The sequence below is a fragment of the Carettochelys insculpta genome, chromosome 33, assembly GCF_033958435.1.
Source record: "Carettochelys insculpta isolate YL-2023 chromosome 33, ASM3395843v1, whole genome shotgun sequence".
Taxonomy (NCBI): Eukaryota; Metazoa; Chordata; order Testudines; family Carettochelyidae; genus Carettochelys; species Carettochelys insculpta.
In genome coordinates, this window is record NC_134169.1 from 2,592,950 (window position 1) to 2,617,608 (window position 24,659).

Sequence of the window (24,659 nt, forward strand, 5' to 3'; positions counted from 1 at the left end):
TCTGATGGTGGCATGTTGCTCAAGGGGTGGGAGAGCTCCGGGGCTCAAGTCCCAGGCAAGCCCTTCTTCTGCCTTTCTCTGATATCTTACCTAGACATTTGAGGGGACCGATGTCTTTTTGCATTTTTTCCCTCTGTTCATTGCTCAGCATGATGAAGCAGCCTTTTGCTACTGGATGGCTCAGCTCAGGCATTAGCTCTATTAAGATGTTGTCCTCCCAGCGTTTATGTCCCTCCTTGTCACTGGGGCAGCACCACTTGCTGGTGGAAGCCGCATATGTCCAGCTTCCGGCTTTGCCTTTTTCCTGGATAGCTTGGCATTTCCCCCTTTCTAGGCTACAGTCCTTTAATTCCCTGTCACTCCCACAGTGACCCAGGCAGTCCTCTTGTTCCCTGCCACAAGCCACATCTATGCCACCCCCTCAGTGGCTGTTGGAGGAATCCCTCCTTCTGGTTGCAGCTCAGCATGGACTCCACATGCAGCACTTCTCGGCTTTCCCATTTCAGCTTCCACTTCTCCTTCCCTGGACTGCTTCCTGCAACTCCCCTTCATTTGGCTGTGCTGGCTATGACCCCTCAGCCCTACAAGGGGCTGCCCTTTACCTGAAGCCTCTGTCTTACCAGCTTCCATCCCTGATTTCTAGCCCCATCTGCTCCTGCTGACAATCTCTGCTGCCAGCCTCTTCCTGCAGGTGCAGCCTGGGCAGTGATTCAGCCAGACACTTAGACACTTGAATGTCACTGAAGAGGACTTCCAGAGTTCCAGAACAACCTCTGCAGAAGTGCTGGGGACCATGGCTGGCTAGGGCAGTGGTCTCCTGTGTTTATCACTTCCCTGATTCTTAGAGCTTTGAGGCCAGCAGAACTGGGGAGGAAACGGAGATTAAAGAAAACCACTGGAACTGCTGTGGAGGGCAGGTGCCCCTGGCAGGGTGCTCCTGCTGCACCTTCCTGTGGGAGGTGTGTAGAGCAGTGCGAGCTCCTGGGGGTCTGGCTTTGTGCTTTGGGAGTCTGGGTCCAGGCAAGCCCCAGCCTCACCTGGTCCAGACCCACTAGGAAGCCTGTCGCTTATGTAGAGGTAGTGACCATTAAGCCTTCCTCTGCCACATGGACTGGAGACCCGGGCTCTGGTTGGGTGTTCTTGGACAGCAAGAATTTTGGCAGTCAGGTCACCAGAGTGGGGACAGAACAAGACCCCTGTGATGAACAACATTTCCTGGGGTGGGGAAAGGCTGGCCAGGCTGTCTCCAGGGCCCAAGTCCTTCTCAGTCAGGAGAAGTAAATAGCCGAGCGAGGGGAAGGATGGAGATGGGCAAAGCCCCTTCCCAACAGGCTGGCCAGCCTCACCACATGTGCATGCTGGAATCTCCTCCCATCAGGGCTCTAGATTGCTCCCTGCCAGTGAAGTACACGGTGGCAGGGCCGTCCTTACCCATATGCTGACTGCACAGCTGCATAGGGCACCTCAGCATTTCCCATTTCATTCCATTCATTGCAATGGGAGCTGGGCACCTGAGTCCCCAGTCCCAGCCCTGTGTTCTTCTGTGCTGTGTGGGCCATGCTGCCAGGGAACAGAGAGGCCCTGGGGATGCCAGACCTGATATACAGGCTCAGAGACTCTGCCTAGACAGTCCTGTGCCTCCAGCAAATCCTCCAGGGGCAGCAGGGCATTGGGTCGCAGCAGTATCCCTTGTGCAGCAGCGTAGATTGGGGGCATATCAAACTCTGGTTAAGCTGTCTGGTTGTGTAGTGGGGTAAAGCAGGTTCACCACCCACTGACAGCAGCTCCTGGGGGTGAGAGAAAAGTGTCTCCATGCACTCCCTGCCACTTGTAGGCACCACCCACCACTTCCTATTGGCTGTGGTTCCCCCTTCGTGGCCAATGGAATATGCAGGGGCGATTCCTGCATTTGTGATTTCCCCCTTCACTGCCTTCCTCAGGGGCTGCAGGGGATGTGTCAGACACTAAAGAGAATAGTTGAGACTCCAAGGCCAAGCAGCAGGGCACAGAAGATCCAAAGTCTGAAGAAGTGAAGCAGGGCCAGCGTCAGTGGGAGCCACAGACTCAGAGGGCTCAAAAATTGGAAAGTACCTGAAGTGCCCATCGAGTCTAGTTCCATTTCGTCATGACAGGACCAAGCACCATCTCTAGTGGGGTGAGCAAACCTCAGGGGGCCTGAAATTTCATAAGGGGGGCACAACCCAGTCAGCTGCTGGGTCTCAGGCTCATCCACCTCATTAAAAATGACAAAAATCTGTTACTGTTTCGTTGTCTGCGTCATCATATTTATACACCGATGAATGAAGTTTTTCCATTCTACAGACTTGTTTTCTTACACACGCCCAAATGGGCTTTTATATATATGAACATCACTGAAACTTCTGTAGGTTCCGATGACATGAGACAGGTTGTGGGGTTGCTGCTCATTTCAGGGATGAAAAGTGGGGACCAATGTAAAAAGTTTCCTTCTTTATATTTATCCAATTTCTAAAATATCTCCAAAGATGGAGATTTTGCCCTTACCCGAGGCAATTTATTCCAGTGCTTAACTGCCCTGACAGGAAATATCTCTGAATCTCCAACCTCCCTTGCTGCAGTTAAAGGGGAATTCAAGTTAACTAAAATTAAAGGGAAGGAATTTTATGATTTGTAGCTGTATTCCCAATTCGATAGACTGATTGATTGATGTTTGGTGTCTATCTATCTAGCTATCAATCTATTGGTCATTACTCTGGCCAGATTAGGAATTTCAGAACTCACTGCTCAGAGAATTAAATTTAAGCTTGAGAGAGAAATAAAATTGTGCAATGTGCAGACCTGAGCACAGAGATGTTCTGCAAGTGAATTATGATACAGACCCACAAGTGTGGACTTTGGGTCCTTTCCCTTCCTGTCACTGCGTTAATGTCCTTCAAACACCCCAGGGGTGTGGGGCTTTCTCTAGCCCTGGGCGCCTTCCAGTGCAGACCAAGTGCCTGTCTGGTGTGCGCTTTGGTGCCACACTCCCGACTGCACCATACAGGAGGCCTGTTGTCTGCAGGGGTGTCAGATGAGATGATCTCTGCAAAGAGCCTGTGGCACAGAGCAGCCTCTGGTGTTCCCATGTGCAGCCGGCTAGAGCCCCAGAATGTCCCTGAGAGAGTGGGGGTGACACAGGGGTAGCAGCTCAGCCATGCAAAGGGGCTGCCAGGGGCAGGACATGACCCCTGCTGGCCAGGGGCAGGTGTGGGAGTGACATCACAAGGGCCTTTTACAGCACCTCAGCTGATTGGTTAAAAGAAGTTGGAAGGTGATGACCTCATAGAGAGTCCCTGACACCAGCCATGTGGGACAGGCTGCAGGGCTGGGGCCATCTCAGACACCCCCGGGGCTTCCCCACAGGGAGTCTCCTTCCTCCGCTCTGCCCGGGAGGCTGGAGAGGAACCAGGGTGAGGAAAATGAGCATGAGAAGGAGCCTCTTTGTCCCGTTCTCCTTCCCTCTTGACTAACTGCGCTGGACGACCGACGTTCACCTGGGGCAGGTCAGAGCCTGACCCAGCTGATGCTGGGCAAATTGAAGGCAGGGAAAACACTCGGTTAAGGTGCTGCCCTCCCCAGTGGAACTGAAGAGTGAATGAATCAGGGTCCTGCTTTCTCGTCCCATCGCCCATTGTTGTGAAGCACAACAGTCTGTGAGCCACTAACTCCCCTTTCTCTGGAGAGTCACTAACAGGCAATTTACCACAGAAAACTCTCTGCAAATGTGTGTTCAGTCTTTATGAAAAAGACACGTGTTCTACTGACCGCACCAACTCTGCGCTGAGGTCAATGGTGTCAGCATTCATTTGTTGTGCAGAAATTGCCGTAGGTGCGTGAGGTGTTCGGGAGATGTAGCAGCACCAGTGAGAGGCTTGGCCAAGATTCACTCCAACAGTCTGTTTTCTTTGCATCTCACCTCCTGCAGCCCAGATAACAAAGACTGGAGTCCAGCCCTTGTGAGCACTTTGCCACACACGTTTGACTTTTGCCCAGCTGACAGGCACATTTGACTCTTTCTACTCTGTGACAGGCTGTATGGAGGGTTTTATTTGTGGCCTGGCTAGCTCAGTTGGCAGAGCATGCAACTTTTAATCTCAGGGTCATGGGTTCAAGCCCCATGCTGGGCGCTTCCATTCTTGCACTAATGTTCTCAGCCTAACAAACAGTTTTCACTGTTGTCCCGGCCTCTGTCAGGAAATGTGTGTTCTTCTCCTTGGCTCTAGTACAAACAAAGACAGTACAAGGAGGAGTTGTGTAGACATTCTGCAGCCCTCTACTTGGAAGTAGTGGGGTCTGCCATGGCAGGAATCAGCTCTTAAAGCTGCAAGGACCTGGGAACCCTGAATCAGGAAGCTGAGACCCTGCAGGCAGCAGCCATACCATGAGGTGCTCCTCCAGAGACCAGATGTCAGCCAGCCCCCTGAGTGCCCCCAGGGCTCCCCCACCAGGCCATCCCATGGCTCTCAGGCCTCCAGCCAGTGGAAGAGGAAGTGGGGCCCGTCCTGCACTGAGTCTGAGCTCTGTGACCTCTGGAGTGAGGAGGAGGTGCTCCATGTAATGGGAAGCAAACAATGGAATGCAGAAGTGTTCACCCAGCTGGCCAAGGGCCTGACCCCCTGGGGTCACCCTTCCTGCCCACCTCACCATATCAGGCGTAAGGTCAAGGAGTTGCAGCAGGGTTATGCCCGGGTGCAGGACTCGGCCATCTGGTCTGGGGGCTGTCCCCAACGCTTGCCCTTATTACCGGGAGCTCAAAGCCATCCTAGGCCCCAGGGACACCTACTCTCTCCTGGTCTTCCTTGACACCATGGCCGAGGAGCCCCAGCAGAAAGTGAAGCCTAAGTCAGGACCAGAGCCCAGCTCCAAACCCCCCGGGCCAGAGCAGGGACCATCTGGCCCAGCACCCAAGTGACCCAGCGAGGAGGTTGAGCTTTTGCTGGACATACCCTCCTACAGCTCCAGCCAGACATCTGCCCAATGGTCATTCCCAGACCATGGCAATGGACTGTCAGACACGTACCCCACAGGGCACACACTCCCAGGGCATAACCCCCCCGCCCATGCTGGGGCCCAAGCACACCGCAGCCCTTGGATAAGGCTACGGCCACCAGCACCCTCACCCTCGGAAAGTCCCATGTGCCCCCTGTCTCGCCCCATGTAAATAGTTAGTGTATATAGTTATCCCCCCATTGTACATAGTTAGTTCTGATGGTGTTTGTTATGTTCCATGCTCAGAGGCGAGAATTTAGGTTGTTTAATGAGGAATCATTTTCATTGTTCACAACCCCCGCATGTTCTATGTGTGGGGGGCAGTGAGCGGGTGGTGGGGGTAATGTGTGGGTGTTGGGGGCAGTGAGTGAGTGGTGGGGGGGGTGGTATGCTTGTGGTGGTGGGAGTGTGCAGGGGAGGCCTGGATGGTGCTCACTTGATCCCCCAATCAAAGTACGCCCATAGGGCCTCCCAGACATGGACCCATTCTTTGGGGGCGTGAAGGCTACGGGCAGCAGCCCAGCTCACCTGTCCTCCTTTGGGCACCCGGAGGTGCAGCTGCTGGTACTGACACATCCATGGAATGGCTCTAATGCCACAGAGCACCTCAGCACAGCTTAAGAACAAGGGAGGACAATGACTACATGTGGCCAGATGGCTCCCATAAAGAGCCTCCCCCGCATCCCCCCAGCCTGGCTTCTCCCCTTCACCAAACCCACCCCCAAAGCAGCATGCATGCTGAGGCCAGCATCACACGGTGGTACAAAATTGGGCAATCCCCAAGTGGGGCCTCTTAACTGTGGGGCTCCTTTTAGCTGTGGGACAGGAGCTGTGGCCCAAAGACGCATTCCTCAGCTGCTGAGAAGCACAGAAGAACTCAAGTTTTGTCCAGGGTGGCACAGTCGAATGGAGACCTGCCTCAGGGCCTCTAGCTGGTGCTGTGGAAGAATCTATTGCAGTTGGGGCAGAGAAACATTCATTCCCCTCTGGCAAGTATCTGCTCTTTTCCCAGCTGTGCACTGCCCAGCCCAGGAGCTGGGAGGGACCAGAGCCCCTGATTCAGCCTTGGGAACAGGACTTTCCTTAGAGACAGCTGCCCATGTCACTGGGTGCAGCTCAGCCAGGGGTGCCCCCACCTTGCCACGCTGTCTGGCTCGGGCACTGAACCCCTGCAGTCTGGCGACAGGGGACTGAGGTGAGTGTAGCACTGTTGGTCTGACACTGGAGGTGGGCTGGGCCCTGTCAGGCAAATTAAATCATCCCCCCCGCCCCCCACCTGTGGCAGCCAGAGCTCAGCTCGGCCTCACAGAGTTGAACTGTGCTTGGAGTCTGCCCAGCGCAGGAGCTGGGAGGCAGCCGGCTCAGCCGTGCTAGAAGAAGCATCACACAAGAGGACTGGAACTCAACAAAGCTCAGCAGGATGGTGCCTATAAAGGCTCAGCGAGGATGGGATTCAAACCCTGCAGAGCACAATGGATTAGCCGTCCATCCCCTTCACCACTCGGCACCTCACCCAACGTGCCTGGAACTTTTTCATATGTCCCAACTTCAGCCCTGCCAGGAAGTCTGGCCGGGGACACACGATGGGCAGGTTTGGCCCAACAGGGCTCCGCTCACTCCTGTCCCCTGCAGTGCTGCTTCCTGGGGCGAGCAGGGCCCTGTGGTGCCCTGGCCTGGGAGCAGCACAGCCCGGCCATGACCATTCTCTACTCTGGGGCTGGGCCCTGCCCCAGCTCTGTGCATGTGTCCCTGCTGGGTGGGTACAGACCAGGGCCATGGGCAGGGTCTGCAGCCTTTGTGTCTCCTCCTGACATGCTCTGCTCCTTTCCAGCTGCTCTGTTAGCACAGCAGCTCCAGCTGGATTGGCCCCTTCTCTGCCAGGCCTGTCTGTGAGGTAGGGAGCTGATGGGAGGCAGGTTCAGGAGCAGGCTGTGGCTGGGAGGGAACACGTGGGATAGGGCAGGGGCACTTGCCTGGCACAGCTTCTGTTAGAGGAGGGGCAAAGATAGCTCTGTGGTTCCCAGCCAGTGACATCAGTGAGGGAAAACCCTTCAAGTACATGCCAGGAGAGAGCTTCTGTGCACCAGCAGCAATGCATCTGCTGGGCTCCCCTCCTGGACAACAGGGTCTGGTTCAACTTCTTCTGTCACATGGGTGTTGGGCTTGTCAGAGAGAGAGGTTACAGCAGAAAGAGATGAGCCCTCAGGGGCATAAGAGAAAGTGAGACAAACAGAGGCGTTCGCGCTTCTGCCTGGTTTTGAACCAGGGACCTTTTGCGTGTTAGGCAAATGGGATAACCACTACACTACAGAAGGTGCTATCTTGCCCTCTGCTAAATTGCATCATCAAGCCACTACTTACACTGCCATTTGTGGATGGGGGACCTAATAGAAATTGAGGGGAGTCCTTTACCAGCTCAGCTGCTCGAGGAGAGGGAAGCAGCTGCACTCACAACTGGGAATTTCAATATCAGCTCTTCCAGAATTGAGGTCCCCAGTGGTTATGCAAATGAGACATGCAATATTTAAGTCTGCAACTCATTTGCATTTCTTATTGGCCACATTTCCATGCCACTTCCAAAAGGGCTGGGCAGTGGAGCCACAGCCTTCCTGTGTAGATGCTCCACAGGACTTTTTGAAAGAGCTGCGGCTTTTTTGAAAAAAGAGCTCTCTTGTGCAGACATAGCTGTGGGGAAAAAAGTAGAAAAGCAGAGCCAGGCTCCAGCCGAAACATTTGCAACAGCTTATAACAAAGAAATGTGTCTGTGCGTAACAGAACACGAGAATTCTTTTAACAACTACAGAACATACAAATGTTTAAACTCCAGTTTTCTTCTCTCTCTTCACACTTGTTTCAAAAAAAGTAATTCTCAGCACACTGAAATGTCTATCAAAAGGTTCCCATAAGAGCTATTTACTTGGGCCATGGCTTCACTTTTGAAAGGGAAATGCTGATGAGGCTCTGCCATTCCACACAGAGGAGCCAGGAGCACTGAGCTTTTAGCAGCCCTCCCCACATAAAGGAAATCATCAGTATGTCTTTTGGGGGGTCATAGCTAACATGCACAAGGCCACAGCCTGTCCACAAACAGGGGACCGCATGAAGGCACCACTGGGAGTTAAACCCAGGATCCCCTGCTTACAAGGCAGGTGCTTTAACCAGCTAAGCCATGGTGCCTGCATTTGGGCAAGTTCTCCTGTCTGCCCACACCAGACTCCCACCAGCCCCACCTGGGCCTGCTTCGCTCTGCTGGAGTTTCGATCCTGTCAGACAGAGGAGCTGGGGAAGTTTAACTCCCAAGGGGGGTGACTCTTGGCACAGGTCTGCGCTCAAGAATTAGGTGGTGTCACTCAGGGGTGTAAGAAACTGTCCCCCACCTCCGGAAGAATACAGACCTACTCCAGTGCTCAGACTGCCATGGCAACCACAGGGCCTTCATGGTCCACATTGGTTGGGGAAGGGCCTTGGCCAGTGAAGACCCAGAGGACAGGTGTCCTGTGACTGCTGTACTGGGGAGACTGTGGTCAGTGCTGGAAGCTCCCTAGAAATGGGGAACTGGCGACATTTGAAAGATTAGGTAATCACAGCCCATGACCCAGGTTAACCTTTGTTTTAAACGGAAATGTTTAAGGGCAAGGAGGCCGGGGTCCAGCAGCTTTCGAACCCAAATGGGCTGTTTCTTTGCAGGGGGCAAAATGTAGGAAATGGAAGGGGGCACTGGAGAAGCTTCGCTCCTGGCTTGACACTGCCTTGGAAAAGAACGGAAAAAACCACCACTTCTGTTGGAGAATGTGGGCATTTATCCCAAAGCCTCTCACACGCTTAGTGAGCGCTCTACCAATTCAGCAAATTCCCCTGTGTCTGAGCATAATTTCTGACTCACCCATCTTATTCCAGAGGCCAAAACATCCCTGTGGCCGCCCATGGCTACGGCAAAGGGTCGCAAAGGCTGTGTTTGCACAGCAGTGTTGTTCCTGAATACGCGGTTCCAGAAGAGGTATTCCAGAGTTGTTGATTCCGATATAGGAGGTGTGGATTGAAAGGGAGTTGAAATTGGGTTGAAATCCCACTCTTAGCATCAATTCTATTCTCTGCACACTCTGCTGGTCTCATTTCAATGTCTCTGCTAACATTTCACCAGCCCTCGCTATGGGTTTCTGTTAATGAGTGTCACGACTGAGGCACAATTCAGACACGAACTTCATCGAAAAGTGATGGGGATCCTCTCATTTCTGCACTGCAGGCACCCAGTCATGTAGCCAGCACCTGTACCGGGCACCTATTTTCTGCTCTGAGAACTACACTAATGCCAGGTTTGTAGTACACCAAAGGAGATTTTGCCCCAGTGGGTCACTTCCCCACCTTACGGTTGTGTCCTGGGATTGCTGTTTGGTCTCGGCCTGTGGCCAGAACAATTCTATGCAAGGGGGAGGGAGCCCCACACCTGTCTGTGGTGCTTGTGGTACCCGAGTGGGAGAAAGGGAAAGATGCTCAGTCCTGCCCCACACCGCTCACTCAGGGGATGGGAACTGTGGTGGGAGTGGCAATAGCCTCAAGGGGCTCAGAAAGAGCTACAGGTGGTAACTCGACCCTGTGACTGTCTAACATGAATGAGGGTAAATAGGGCTGCCAGGCTGGTCCAGGGTTGCTCTGAGGATGCCCATTGACCGTTTCCTCTCCCACCTGGTGGGCAAGGGAACAGCTGTGCCTAGGGGGCTGCATTTGAAAGAGGAAGTCAGGCCTAGGTACTGCCTTAGCTGAGAGAAAGTGGTGATGCCCATGTGAGCCGTGTCCCGAATAGGCAGACAGCCCTGGAGCAGGTAGGAGTCAGTTGCAGGTGGGTCATTTCAGTGGTAGAGAAATTCTGTTCCTCTATCTCAGTTTTCATTCATTTTTTTGGAAAGTCCTCGAATCCTTATTGCATCTAAAATAACCTCCAGAATATGAAACTAGTATAAACGATGCAGCAGAGTCTGAGTTTTCAGAGAGGGGTGAACCTGCTCATTCATCTCAATGAGGTGTTGACTTGGAAACTGAATGAGAACTCATGGAATGACAGTATTAGTGATTGAAGTGCTGATTCTCCAGCTAACGTATGCTTCCATTGATGCTGGATGTAGCGGCAGGTATTCTGGCACAGCACAGTGAGGAGTCCAAGCCTATTAACCCAGATGTAAAGCGTCCCTTGCAAAAAAATGAGGCGAGAGGAAGAAGAAATTCATTCCCTGTTTCGTACCAAGATTCTCATCTTCCTCCTGAGCACGAAGCCTTCCTGGGCAGGTTTAGCACTGCAGAGGCACAAGGTTCTGGAGTTGGGGTGACAGCAGAGGGGTCTGTTCCTGTGGGGTCTGTGTCTGTGGGTAGGAGAGCAGAAAGGGCAGCTGCTGGTCCACGACCATATGAGCTGGGAGCAGATGAGCTCAGGAGCACGCAGCAGGCTGGGGTCTCTCCATCAAAAGCATATTGCAGCAGGTGGTGATTGTGTTCCCCCTATTCCAGGGAACATGGGTCGTGTTAATGTCGTGCTCAGGGCAGTGGAGGTAGGGGGATAGAGAGGGTATGAGGGAACACCCGGCAGTGGTCTAGGACAGTGAGTGAGGCGCAGAAGGGTCTGAGAGTTCTCTGTTTGACCCTTTTCCCCCAAGGGTTGACCTGGTGCCTGTAATTCTTCCTGCCTGCACTGTCCACCCAAATGCTCCCTCACAGGGCATGTTTTGCAGCTCAAGCCACAGAGGGAGGTGTAATTGTCACCAGCTCAGGCTAAGGGAGATGCTAAACTGTGGGGCTTAGCTGGGCAGAGGCAGTCACTGGAGTAGGGGGTGGAGAGCCATGAGCAGCAGGTGGGCAGGCCTGGGGGGAATACAGGAGAGAACAGCAGACCGGCAGGCTGGTGGGAGGAGAGGTGAGAGCAGGAGGCAGACTGCAGCGGAAGAGGCAGAGCAGGGATGGGAAGAGGTGAGCTGGCAGTGAGGGGAGAGCACAGGCGGGACCTCAGAGGGAGGAGGCTGAGCAAGTCATCTGGAGGGGATATGGGCACAGTGAGCAAACCAGTGCCTCCCCCATACTTCTACAGAGCTCCAAGTGCTCACATGAAGCCTCCACTTCTCGGGACCTTCCCGCCTTGGCACCAGCCGTTTGGGAAGAAGGGGCTTTTGAAGTCCAGGGGTCCTTTAGAAAGGCCCCTGTTTACATGGGCAGGGTGCGTTTGGAATGTGGCACTTTTGAATCACTCATGGACACCTCTATGCTAACGGGGAGCTGCATATTCATGGCAGCACCTCATTCGCCTCTGAAAAAATCCCTCATTACCTTTCCCCTTTTGAAAGGAGGGGGCAGTGGAGACAGGCCCTGTTTGTGCCTCTCCTAAGTGCTGTGGGAACAACCTCTGGCACGCAGAGAATCCATTCATGGTCTTGCATAATGGTTTCCTGTTTTATTGAAGGGGTCCCAGTTGGTAAGAAGGAAATGTTGAGTGGATGTGAACATTGTTGGTTGGAAGGTTTGGTTGTGTTTTGTCTCCTCAGGAGAAGTGCAAACTGGGGAAGCTATTGTACCATTGCTATTGATGAAGTTTTTAAAAGTTCCTGGTGCCCTTTGCTTTCCCGTTCTTCAAAGGGAAAGTGGCTGATGCACTGGCTTCTGAGAAAACTTTAGAAAAGTGTCCAAAATGTCTCAGGAGGTATTTTCTGCAGCTTGACACTTATCACCTTTGCTTAACAAATAAGTAGTCACTTGTTCAAAACGAGACAGAAACCTTCCTCCTTTCTCTTGTTGTTTCTTCTGTGGGATCAGCTAATTTCTGAAAGAATCCTGAACAGCTCTGCTTTCTTCCTCATTGCTCTTTTTTCTTTCATGAAACTTTAACACTTGAGGGATAGTGGGGAATAACAGCCAAGAAGAAGTCCCATCACTTGAGCACTTGATTGCCACGTATTTAAGAAATATGAGCATAGAAGAATTCCAACCCTCAGACTGTGTCAACATAAGTGAGTTCTTCTGAAAGATTTTTTGAATGAAGGGGGCTCTTTCAAAAGAGCTCATGGATTGTCTTCACTCAAAAACCATTCTTTTGAAAGGAAATTGAAAGAATGCGTTGCTCCTTCTGCAATCAGTCGTCCTTTCCTGTTTCAGGAACAGCACCTCCTTTCCAAAGCTTCTTTTGAAACAACATGTGCATAAATGCTTTGCAGGGCCTGTCTTTTGAAAGAACCGTCTTCATTTAGGATCCCTGGTCCATTCTTTTGAAAGAGCGGGGGCTGTGTGGATGCTCGCTTTTGAAAGAGCAGATCACTCTTTTGATAGTCTTCTTTGTGTGTGGACGCACTCTTTGAAAGAAGTTCTTTTGGATGAGATCTTCTGGAGGGCTTCTTTCAAGGGATCTCTGTGGAGTACCCATAGCCTCAGCGTGGCAAACTGGCAGTTCCTCCTTCATCCATTTCTTTTCAGCTAATGGCAAAGTACCTCCCAGCATTAGATCATATTGGGGTGATTGCGTATGAAAGCCAGCTGAGCTGGAGAATGGCTCTTTGCTGTTGAAAGATTTGTGCTACAGATGAGTACAGAATGAATTGAGCCTGCCTGGCTCATCAAATATTAAGCAAAACTAGCATAAAGAGAGTACCTTCTTCAGCTGTGTCAGGATGGCCGAGTGGTCTAAGGTGCCAGACTCAAGGTATTGTCTTTCCTTCACCTCGGGGTTCTGGTCTCCTAAAGGAGGCATGGGTTCAAATCCCATTCCTGACATCACTTTCATTTTCTACATGCCAAACTGGCCTCCAGAGGCTCCTGGAAAGAACTGACCTGTCAGCATACTTCCACTGGCTGGAGTCTACCAAGCCTTGCTTTGGATTTCTGTTAGAGCAGAACCAAGACAGGCATAACTCTGACATGAACTTGGTGGGCAAGTGATGGTGAACCTGCAGTGTCAGTTTGACACTTGGAAGTTGCTGTGGGAGGAATATGTCTCTTTGGGAAAGGATCCTGAGTCCTTATCCCAGCCATGTGCCTGGGCGCAAACAGCAATGGCCCCTGCATGAGGTGTGTCATAGGGATAAGAGTTACCCCCACCAAAAGCACCACACTGGTGAAGGAAAAGACTTCTCTGTGTTTAGGCAGCTGACATTCAGCTTTATTGAATTCAATAAGGCAACAGATGAGCCGAACTGGACACCAGTAAAGCCAGGTCCAGCAAGGCTGCTTGATGCAGCTAACTCGAGTATTTTATACCCTCCCACAAACAAGTCCAGAGCCAGAAGCAATTAGTTCGAGAAACATCAGTTATTTTCAGAGAGAAAACTGTTCTCAGCAAGGAGGAAGAGGCACTGGGGAGCAAGAGCCCCAAATGCAAGGAGTTCAGTGAGGCATTCCACTGAGCTCACCCTCCCTGCCAGGCCCAAACAGGTGAGGGAAAGTTCAAGCTCTTGTGCACATGCAGAAATAAGAAACAAGAAACGGCGTCTATCTAAGATGGCTTCCACAACACCTCAGAAAAGAAAACGGCTGTGACGTGACCCAACCAACCCGGCCGCACACCCAGCTCAGCATCCCCAGCTGGCCGCCCCCAAACTCCCAGCGAGGCCCAGCACACAATGAACAGCCCTCCCTTGGCCTGGCTGGACACCCACAGACATTGTTCCCTCCAGCCTTTTCCACCCATGTGTGCAATAAATTTTGTATGCTCTGAACTACGCACCAATGTGCACCACCAACAGAAACAAAAGCCCCAGTGGTGAGCGCTCTGCTAATCAGCTGGGCAACACTCGAGTCTCTCCGAGCAGTCACACAAGGGCACAGCTGACAGGGAACCCAAGCCACAGCCACAGCACCGCACCCAGCCCTGCCCTGATTTGCCTCACTGCTGGGCACAAGGGCTCAGCTCCCTGGGATGCACTGAGTGAGGCAGCCGACTGGCGGGAGGGGTCCGATGCCCTCACAGCTGCAGGGCAGGTCACCCACCTGCCCCTGAGCTCAGCCCGTGCGGGAGGCAGCCGGACAGCTTAAGCAGAACACAGTGTCAGATGGGGCGGGGGGGCTCCTGAGTGCTGCTTCCCAGCCGTGTGCGTCAGCCATGGCCCTGACTTCCTCTTATAATCCAGCCTCCCGGTCAGAGCTGTTCCCGTTCCCTCCACGGGGAGGGGAGATGGTCAAGGTGCTCTCCTGTGCCATTGCATATGGCTGAGCACAGAGAGCCCCAGATCCCCACCAGTCCCGTGCGCTGGGAGCCAGGTGGCTGTTTGAATTCTGTTTTGCTGAGGGCGTCAGGCCTGGGCCCTCTGATTATTTATATGTCTCTGGCTTAACAGCTGGCAGGGCCGTTCAGCTGTGATGGTGGAGTGGTTAAGGTGTTGGACTAGACCTCCAATAGGGTTTTCCCTGGGCAGGTTTCAATCCTGCTCACAGCGAGGCCTGTGTTAGCCACACTCCTACCCTGGCAATGCAGACAGGCACTCTGAGCACAGCCTGAGCTTGCCACACAAAGGTGTCTGTGCCTGGGGCAAATGCTGAAGCTGTGATGCAGTTGCTGCTCCAGACACACACTGGCTGCTGCTGTTTGGGGGAGCCTCTCCGCCGTACCGCTTGCTGGAGGACCGAGGTGCAGACAGGTTTGAAGGAGGCGGCTGGGAGCTTTGAGTATCTCTGTGGAAAGCTGGTCCCAGGTGGGAGGGCCTGCGAGGGAGAGAGCAGGAAACGTATGTGTGGCTGATCCAAGAGGCGATGGAGGCTGGGGTGAGGCTGACAGGAGGTGGGACCTGAATGGGGGTAGCAGTTGTGTGGGGCGGTCGCTCACGAAGGGCCAGGTGAGTGCAGAGCTGCAGCCTGTGTTTGAGGAGGTGAGAAGTGGGAGTCAGCAGAGGCTGCAAGGACAGGGGAGCTGTGTGAGCAGCAGGCCAGGAGAAGGCCCATTTTGCAAATGCTGTGCTAACGGAGCAGCTGCAAAGGAGCAGAGAGTGTCCGGGGAGACACAAGAGCTGCAAACCCTGCCCAGGGCCGCCCATAGCCCCTGTCTGTACCCGTCCAGCAGGGACACATGGACAGAGCTGGTGCAGGACCCAGCCCCAGAGCGGAGCCTGCCCATGTCCGGGCACTGTGCTGCTCCCAGGGCAGGCACTACAGCTGGGGTTTTGTTCTCAGTGGAAGCAGGGGAAGAGGGAGCTTTGGTCTGGGCCTCGCCCAAGGTCCTTCCATCAGGGTTTTCCTTTCCACTGCACAGAGGCTCTGGGTGCAGTGGGGTCGGTGGCAACTTGGGAAGGGTTGAAACAGCTCCCCTCCGCCCCAAGCCCTGCCCTCGCCTCTGGCTTTACCCCTTTCCTGCACCTGCCCCACCTGCCAGTGGGAACAAGGTTTGGGCTCCAGGCCCTGTGTGTGTCTCTGCACCCTCAGGACTTTCTCCCACCCTTGGGGTTTGTCCCCTCACTCCCTGTGCACAGCCCCATGTGCTCCCCACTGGCACTTTCTCAGGAGCTCCCCACACTGCATTTAGTGCAGCCAGGGGCCATATTCTGCCTGGGCTGTTGTGCCGGTGGGGAAGTGCCCAGCTCCCAGGGCAGCAGGAGCAAACGGCACTTTCAACAGCCTTTCTCTGGGCACTGCTGAGCAGGGACCCCAGGGGCTCCAGGGCGGGACAGCCACATGGACACCTGCCTCAGGCCCTGTGGCTGGTGCTGCAGACTGATCTATTGCTCTCAGTGTCAGAGAGAGGGGAGTGTGACATTCATCTCTACAGGCAAGTGTCTGCCCCTTTCCCAGCCCAGCCCAGCACCTGGGAGAGACCAGAGCCCCTGAGCCAGCACTGGGGACAGGCCCTTCTCTTTGAGGCAGCTGCCCATGTGAGTGGCTGCAGCTGAGCCAGGGCTGCCCCCACCTTACCCCCATGTGTGGCTGTGGCACTGCACCCCAGCTGTGCTTGGGGCCGTGCTCACCCCAGGAAGCCGCACCGCAGGGAAAAGGAGTGAGTGTAGCCCTGTGGGGCCAAACCTGATGTCCTGTGTCCCCGGCTGACCAGCCAGTGGCAGAAAGGTTCCTGGCAGCATTCACTTTGGTGAATATAAAAGGCTCATAGAGGTATCAGGTGAGGTGGCTGAGTGGTGAAGGTGATAGACTACAAATCCCTTGTGCCCTGCATATTATGCAACCCTTCTATTAATGGCAGGTGCTTGCCAGAACAGCCGGGTTCAACTCCTGGGGGGTTTCTTGTCAAGGACACAACCAATCAGCTCAAGCCCCCACCCAGTGGCCTGGGACAATTTCAGCCCACTTGCTGGGTGCCTGTAAGGCAGTTCTCCCCCCGGCACCAGCACAGAGTCTGAGATAGAAACAGCTTATTTAATAGCAATGACCATAACGTACCCCAAGGATACACTGACAGATGCTGTGTGTCTAAGCAAAGAAGAGACAAACCCCTTTACCCAGATCCCATCCCCATACGCTGTAGAACCAAGTCTCTTGCTGGGGCTCTTGGCCCTTTACCCCACACACAGTTTCAGGGTGTACCTCCTGCGGTGCATCCCGAACCCAGAGCCCATAGATACGTCACAGGGGCAGTACGAGCTGCCCACTTGTCTGCAGCATCCCACTGGCTGCCCCTCCTACAGGCCAGTCAGCCACCCACCCACCGGTTGCCGTCATCCGCACTCTTCCTACATGCCATCCACCATCATCCACCGCTACGCCTACCAGCCAGCCACCTGCCAGTCAGCATCGTCCCTCCCTCACCCATCACACTGCTGGGGATTGCCCTGAAGTAGAAACCTGTGATTTCAGCTCTATGTGATCTTAGCTGCTACTTTGCAACTTCAGCTCTTAATACCTCCAGAAGGGCTTCATGAACACCCTAGCACCCAACTCTTTGTTGCCACAGGTAGTAACAGCCAGACCAAACCAGACCTACAGCTTTACAACCAACCAACAGACAAGACCCAATCAGCAAGCAAGCCAACTAACCTAATTAGTCCTGCTCCTCAGATGTTTACAATGCTTTAAATCAGGGAGCCCTTCATTATCAATGTCTTTTGCAGCTGTGGCAACTGCTCTGTCCACTACAACAACCCAGAGCATTGGTGAGATCTCACAACTCCCACACTGAGTGTCAGCTTAAATTGTGATTTTACAACAACGTGTTTACAATAGACCAAATCTCATGGCTGACTTGCGACCCATTAGGCTTTGCCTGAAAGGTATCACACACGCACACCTTTGCATTCTCATGCAGATGGCCTCTGGGGGACACATTCCTCCCAGCCTCAGTAACCTTGTGTTCCTGCTGCCACATTCCCTACACAGAGGTTCAAATCCCATTATCATTGAATCTTTATAGTCACCAGCCTGCTGAGGTTTGTTGAGTTCCAGCCTGTGTGTGTGATGTTGCTTCCTACACACCCCCTCCCTCAGCCTGCTGCCTCCCAGCTTCTCTGCTGGCCACAGGAAAAGCACAGACCAACTCTGTGAGGCTGAGCTGAGCTCCGGCTGCCAGAGGTGGGGGTGGGATGATTTCATTTGCCTGACAGGGCCCAGCTTGTCTCCAATGTCAGCCCAACAGTGCAGTGCTCATCTCAGTCCCCTGCAGTGCTGCTGCCAGGGCCTCAGCAGGGCCCCAAACACAACCAGTGGTGCAGTGCTCTGGTAAAGAGGGGAGCCCTGCTCAGGTGCAGCCAATGACAGGGGAAAGGCACCTCCCCAAGGCTTCATCTGGTGCTCTGGTCTCTCCTAGCTCCTGGGCTGGGCAGTGCACATGTGGGAAAGGAGCAGATACTTGAGCAGGGGAAATGAATGATGCTCTGCCATGGACAGTAATAGCTCCATCTACAGCCCAAGTCACAGGGCATGAGGCAGGTCTCCATTCAACTGTGCCACCCTGTGCAGGCCCTGAGTTCTTCTGTGCTTCTCAGCAGCTGGGGAAAAGCCTCTTTGGGACTTATCTCCTGCCCCACAGCTGAAAGGAGCCCCACAGTTAAGAGGCCCCTTTTGGGGAGTGGCTGATTTTCTGTCCCATTTTGATGCTGGCTGCAGAGCACATGCTGCTTTGCAGGTGGGAACAGCCAGGCTCTGTGATCTTTAGGGAAGTCCTCTGGCCAATGCAGTCATGGCCCTCCCCTCCTCTTGTGCTGGCCTTGGGTGCTCTGGAGCATTAGAGCATCCCATGGAGGTGTCAGAACTAGCAGCCCCTGCTCCAAGGGCCCAGAGGGGGACAGATGAGTTGGGCTCTAGCCTGGAACTCTTCCTCTCACCTGCTGTCTCCTGACTTTCTTAGCCTGCTCTGGATGGTCCTTCCTTTAAATGCCAAGTGTGCAATAGGAATTGCCTGGCAGCTCCAGGTGCTGGCAACAATTGGGTGGCAATCAGGAGAAGCTGTGAAAAACACAACCTCACGCCTCAGGTATCTCTTCACAGACTGGTAAGTTGCAGGGCCTCGACCTATTGCAGCCATGTTGGTGACTCAGCCCAGCCAGAGTCCTATCTAGCTCCAGTGGGCCTCACTCATCCAGCAGGAGGAAAAAAACACTTTGTCAGGTGCACCAGTGAATAAAGAAGCCCAAGCTTTGGAGAGACAAAGATTTACAGCAACAACACAACCAACCAGCCGTCCACTGAGATTTGAACTCAGATTGCAGAGATCAGACTCCTGAGTAGTGCTTTTTACACCTCAGGACCAACCAAATGTAACTCCTTGGAGCACCTGTGACTCTTGACAGGCTGGCACCCTGCACTCCATGCCACCCTCCAGCTGTTTCACCTCTCAGGACACTCCTTCCTGCCCCATTTCTACCACTCTTCTCCCCTAGACATTGAGCCCAACCCGTCTTGCTGCCAGCTCCACCTGGTTGTAAGGCAACATTTTTTAGAAGCCCCCAAAAGGTGAAAAGGGTTAATATTTCTTTTACAATTACCAGCCTGCAGGGAATTAACAGAAATGCAGAGACTGGGGAGCTTGCTGGTGCGTGTGTATGAATATCTAGCTGAGGGAGGACATAAAGGCCTTGGCTGTGAATTCCCAGAATAATTGACATCCTCTCGACACACACATTTACAAAGTGTGCAGAGACCTTTCCTGCTGGAAGTGATGTATTTGATAGACTCTGAATGAGCACCTCTTTATGGAAATAAGACCCAAAATTCTTCATGTCAGTCTCAACTGTCAGTTTCGCTGTGTCGCCAGATTTCAACAAAGGGAGGGGTTTGCTAGGTTTATCTGCATTGGCACTGACAAATGTTAAGGGTTCATTTCCATTTTCAGGATCCCCATACGATAGAAATGCAGAGCATGTTGGGAAAGGTGATACAACTATTGTCATACAAGTGGCTGCCTTTGAAAAGGGGAGCATGGATTAGAAAGAAGATCACTTTACCTGAAATCAAACACTCTATCCCTGGCTGACATCCATATTTCACTCTTGCTTGAATCGCTAATCTTCAGATCCCTGTAAGACAAACTCTTCTTCCCCAGGCTCCTTTTTCTGTCCCAGCCCAGAGTAGTTTTTCAAATGGGTGTTGATTAAACTTTCTCTCCTCAGGCGCACACCACATCTTCCCCACTGACCTACCTTCTCCCACTCACATAGCTACCATCACTCAGGGAGGCAGATTTCCTTTGTGTGTGGGACAGTGTTCTTCTTTCTGCTTGGAGACTGTTTAGTAGAAATCAGAGAAAATGCACTGAAGGACATGAGCCGATCTGTCAGGTGTGGCTGGGTTTGCATTCAGGGTAGGTAAGTCTTCTATCTAGCACATTTGATTATCTAGCCCCCCGGGTGCCCTGTGAGTGATAGAGAATAGAGCTTCTACAATATCAATATATCAAAGCAAAACATGGGGTTGAAGACACATGCTCTGTCCTTCATATTCCTGATTTTAGCACATGGCCTTCAAGGAGGTGTTGGTGGTGTAGTGGTGAGCATGGCTGCCTTCCAAGCAGTCGGACTGGGTTCAATTCCCAGTCAACACAGGCTAACCTCTTGCTTTTAATTTCTCTGTTGGAAGCGGAGAGAGGACATGTCCTGCTCCTTGGTGAAATGGGAAGTGTCTTGGCTTTTTAAGCTATCATGCTTGGTGTGAGCCAAGTTCTGTCAGCTAAAGGTTGTGGATAGCTAATGTGCAACCCGCCCCACTGCCTTGTGGGTTATCCTGGTAAGGTGCAAGGCTGAGGGAGTAAACCCAGACAGAAAGTCCGGAGGGGAGTCCTGAGGCAGTTCTGTGCCAACTTCTGGCATTGACCTGGCAGTCTCTGCAGCTGAGCTGGTACCAGACGGAGAGGTTATCCTCTCCTTTGGACGATGTCAGTAAAGTCGAGAGGGGGACACTGGAGTCTGGGCAGCCCAGGCTCCCACAAAATTGCCCAGGCTCGCGCCTGGAGAGGTACTCCAGCATCTGCAGTAGCTTTGTTGATTTTCAAAAGGCATTTGACAGGATAGATCAGAAAGTGACTTGGGCGCTGTTGGAGTCACAGGGAGGGGATAGCAGACTGATCGGTTGTTGACAGGTATCAACAACAATGCTCAGGCAGTGGTAAGAATGTGTGGAGGGATGGGCATTTGGTTATAACAAGTATCTTCATCATGCATCTTGACAAGATGGAGGAAAAAGTAGACGGAGTAGCTGCTCGGGATGATAATCTACAAGCTGAGGTTTGTGGATAATATAGTTCTCATTGAAGATGATGAAAAGAAGGAAACAAGAATGGTGCAGGTGCTAAATGAGGAAGGGAAGTGGTAAAGACGGATTATGAATATTGTTATACAAAAACAATGATATATGTAAATTAGAAGGGTGATCAGTGCAGATGGGATCGAAGTAGAGAAGATCACATATGTGGGAAGCAACATCATATATGCTCTGGGCTGTGAGAAGGAAATAGCGACTTGAATTGTGAAAGCAAGTGCGTGTCTGAAGGCAATGGATGAGAACTGAAGAAACAAAACAATTATCTTAGGAGCAAAGCTGAGTGTCTCGAACACGTGTGTATTCAGCAGCATGATGTGCGGTTGTGAGACATGGGTGATAAGGAAAGATTCAAAGAGAAGGATATTGGCATTTGAGAGGAGCTGTTATAAAAAGATCCTGATAATGGGAGAGATGCTGAAGATCACCTATGAGGAATTCTACAGAAAGAAGCAACTGAAAGAAAACCTACTGCAGAAGGTTATGCAATGGAAGTTACAGGAATTTGAGTATATCTGCAGAATGCAGGAGGAAAGAAAAATCAAGACCCTGGTATTTAACATTATGAATGGTTCAAACAGGAGAGGCAGAGCCCACAGAGAATGGGGAGATGGTGCACTAGATGGGTGTGGAGTTTGTCTACAGAAACTAAGCTGTTTCACACTGGACAGGGAAAGAATGAAGGAAATTGTATGGGAGTCATTGGCCACCAGTGAGCACTGAGCCACTGGTCCTTGAGGGTCTGTGGATTAGCTGGTTGAAGCGAGTGTCTTAGAAGCAGAACAGCCTGGGTCCCATTCCCAGTAGTGCCTGGGTTTTAGCAATGGCGATGGGCTCTGTGGCTTAGCTGATGAATGCATGACCTGGCATCCACCCACCCTCAGACTCTGTCTCCCATTCCCCACAGCCCTGAGCCCTGGCTAGGAATTGCTTCAGACCCTGCTGCCCCTCACCCGTTGCGCTAGGCCCCCGCCGGGTGTCCCCTCAAACCCTGCCTGTCCCCTCTCTCTGCTACCCTAAGCACAACATTAACATGGCCCATGTTCCCTGACAGAGGGGTAACACCATCACCACCTGATGCAACGTGCTTCCAGCGGAGGGAGCCCAGTCTGCTGCCTGCTCTTGAGCTCAGCTGCTCCCAGCTCACCCACAGCACATGGCCTTGGAGCAGCTGCTCTCCTGCCTGCTCTCCTACCCACAGACACAGAGCCCGCAGGAGCAGACCCCACAGCTGTCACCCCAACTCCAGAACCTTCTGCGAATGCAGCACTAAACCTGCCCACCAAAGTGACCCACATGCAACTCACTCCTACCCGCTCCAAGTGTATTACCATATTAGGTACACGGCTCACATGTGCATCACCACTTTCTCTCACCTGAGGTAGTCCATGGTCCTGACTTCCTCTTTCAAATATTGCCTCCAGAGCAAACGTGTGTGAGTTCCCAGCAGGTGGGAGAGGAGATGTTCAAAGAGCTGTCTTGTACCCTTGCACACAGCTAAGCGCAGACGGCCCCAAATCCTGCCTCCACATTGAGAGGTTTGGTGGGGGGAACCCAGCTGTAAGAGGAAGGGGCTCTGGTCTCACTTTGTGTTGGAAGAAAAGGCTGGAGAATGCAATTCTTATTGGAGAACGTGGGCATCGATCCCACTGCCTGTTGCATGCAAAGCAATGCAATTAGCTCTACCTTTTGAGCTAATTCCCCAGGGTATGAGATAAAGCCCTGCCCCAGCCGCCTCACTGTTCAGTCCATATGTCCCTGCAGCTCCCCGGCTCCTTTCCTAACACTTGTAAGACCCGTTCCTACCAGCTGGCTGGCTCAGCTGTTCAGACAATGCTACTAATAACGCCAAAATGACAGTTTCCAGCTCAAGGTGAGTCCTTGGGGCATCTTGACTAAGTGGCCTGGCTGCTCTGGACAGGGAGGTTCCTGTGGCTTTGCAGTGCCTGATGTCCTCTGAACAGGTTCTACTGGCTGTGTCAACTCCCTGGACTCAGCTTCATTAAGCGCCGTGGGCAGGTGATATCCATGTAACGGGTGGCTCTGTGAACTGCAGAGGTCTGTAGCATGCGGTGCTTAGGCAGATACTTCATTTCTGAGAGCAGCTGCAGTGGAGATTGTGGAGAGTTAGTGGTCTGTGGGAGGAGGTGTTTCCATTGGGGCTCTGGGGTGGATTTTTATGTTTCACTGAATGGCCATGTCTGTGATTTATTTATAGGGCCATTTTCAGAGTGCTCCATCTGGGTGTGTTTAACAGCTGGAGCTGTAAGAAAGGGTGATCAAATAGAGGTACTGAAATGGGGCATTAATATTCTTTTTAATATGACGTCACATGAAATAACTATTAGAAACATTGCTCCTTGTGAGTTATCCCCCGGTTAGATGTGTTTGTCTTCCGTACCTTTGATCTGTTCCAAACACGTATTTATAGGTAAGGATGTTAATCTGTACCCATGATGCAAATCTGCACATGACCCCAGCATTGGTGTCGCCCCTAAAAAATTCATCCCACCTCAAAGGAAATTCCACCAGGCCGAGGATGGGCAATGTCCGAGGGAACACGGATGTGGCCTTTGTCCTCTGGTGGCTGAAAGAGGATGGTGTGAGTGCTGCAACTGGTGACCCTTGTGGGCTGCTGCCCTCCCACAATGGTCAGACCACTGGACGGATGCAGAGCAGAAGCTATAATTCTGGATAGTTTTGCAGAAAATGTTTCCTCCCGGCCCTCGAATTGAGTGGGGCCGAGGGAGGTGCAGACTCTTCCCTGTTACACCACTGAGGGGACAATGCTACTCATTTTGCTTGACACCTCTCTGATTATTCATCTGATTTTTCTGGCCATATTTGGGAAACTGATTCATTCTGTCTGGTGCACTCCCCTGTGGGAACAAGAGCCCCTAGAATGCAGGGAGCAGTGTCTGGGAGTGGATATATTGCTTGGCATTTAGCCACCAAGGTCATGAGGTGCAGTGCCTCAGTTTCCCCTTCCCCACCGCAATGCAGGCTTGTTACCCCTTCACTGCTGAACCCAGTTGTAAGCCTGTCTAAAGGTCGTGGGTTACAAGCTGCCTGCTTCTGGGACTGCTCTGCTCCTCCCCCAGCATGTGCACAATCTTTCTCCCAAAATCACGTGTGTCACACACTGTTCAAGGATTCACCATCACACCTGCCCCGCGGAGAGCCACAGACACCCCCAGCCAGGCTCTTCTTGTGACTCTGGCAGGCCACACAGTGACTGAAAGCCTCCCCTCAACCAGCATGGGGCCAGCTGCGGACTCTCTGCTCCCAGTGTCAGGAGATGGCAGGAAGCAGAGCCAGCTCCTCAGCAGCTCCGTCACCGCTCCCGCTTATGGGACTCAGTTTGGCAGCAGAGCAGGAGATGTGGCCTCAAGAGGTTTCTCACCTTTGAATGAGAAGCAGAGAAACCCCAGGGCTGCAAAGGGGCTAGTAAATGAGCTCCCTCCAGCACAAGGATGAGCACCATTTGTAAGAGGGAAACTGCCCAACACACAAGCCTGATTTACCCCCCACCTTCTTTGGCAAGTCCAGAAAGGTAATGGCTCAGTGGGAGCAGCCAGGGCTCATGCCTGCCCAGCGACTGCTTCCCAGAGTCCAGTTGGAGCCAAACCATTGCTCAGAGCAGCCAAGGAGAAGGTTGCAATCTGTGGGCAAAGGCTGCACAGAGTGAGTGTAGAGCAAGTAGGACCACATGGGAACTCAGACCACCAATGGTCTCATCTGAAGTCCAACACTGTGTCCAACTGGCCACACAGAAAAGCGGCGCCTGAGCCCTCCCTTCTGGCAGGCAGATGTTGTGCTTCTTATGCCGTTTTGCAATGAGCAGAGACCCTCTGGGCTCCCATCAGTAAGTGGTGGGGACGGAGTCTCGGCGTTAGAGGAACCTCCCAGAAACCAGCCTGCACCCCCCACTGGTACACAGCCCTCCCATGGACCAAACCCAAAGGGGCCTTGCTGTTGTGTTCACCTCAGCTGCTCTGAGG

At 52.6% G+C, this 24,659-nt stretch overlaps 5 non-coding genes across 5 annotated transcripts; 3 read left to right on the top strand and 2 right to left on the bottom strand.

The window, feature by feature from the left end:
* The first annotated feature begins 4,072 nt into the window (after nt 1–4,072).
* On the top strand, nt 4,073–4,145 carry TRNAK-UUU (transfer RNA lysine (anticodon UUU)). The gene has a single exon. It is a non-coding gene; the product is annotated as a tRNA-Lys (tRNA).
* Nucleotides 4,146–7,249: 3,104 nt separating this feature from the next.
* On the bottom strand, nt 7,250–7,322 carry TRNAV-AAC (transfer RNA valine (anticodon AAC)). The gene has a single exon. It is a non-coding gene; the product is annotated as a tRNA-Val (tRNA).
* A 788-nt stretch (nt 7,323–8,110) lies between these two features.
* TRNAT-UGU (transfer RNA threonine (anticodon UGU)) lies at nt 8,111–8,184 on the bottom strand. Its single transcript has one exon. It is a non-coding gene; the product is annotated as a tRNA-Thr (tRNA).
* A 4,457-nt stretch (nt 8,185–12,641) lies between these two features.
* TRNAL-CAA (transfer RNA leucine (anticodon CAA)) lies at nt 12,642–12,750 on the top strand. The gene is made up of 2 exons: nt 12,642–12,679; nt 12,705–12,750. It is a non-coding gene; the product is annotated as a tRNA-Leu (tRNA).
* A 7,123-nt stretch (nt 12,751–19,873) lies between these two features.
* Nucleotides 19,874–19,945, top strand: TRNAG-UCC (transfer RNA glycine (anticodon UCC)). Its single transcript has one exon. It is a non-coding gene; the product is annotated as a tRNA-Gly (tRNA).
* The last annotated feature ends 4,714 nt before the right edge of the window (nt 19,946–24,659 follow it).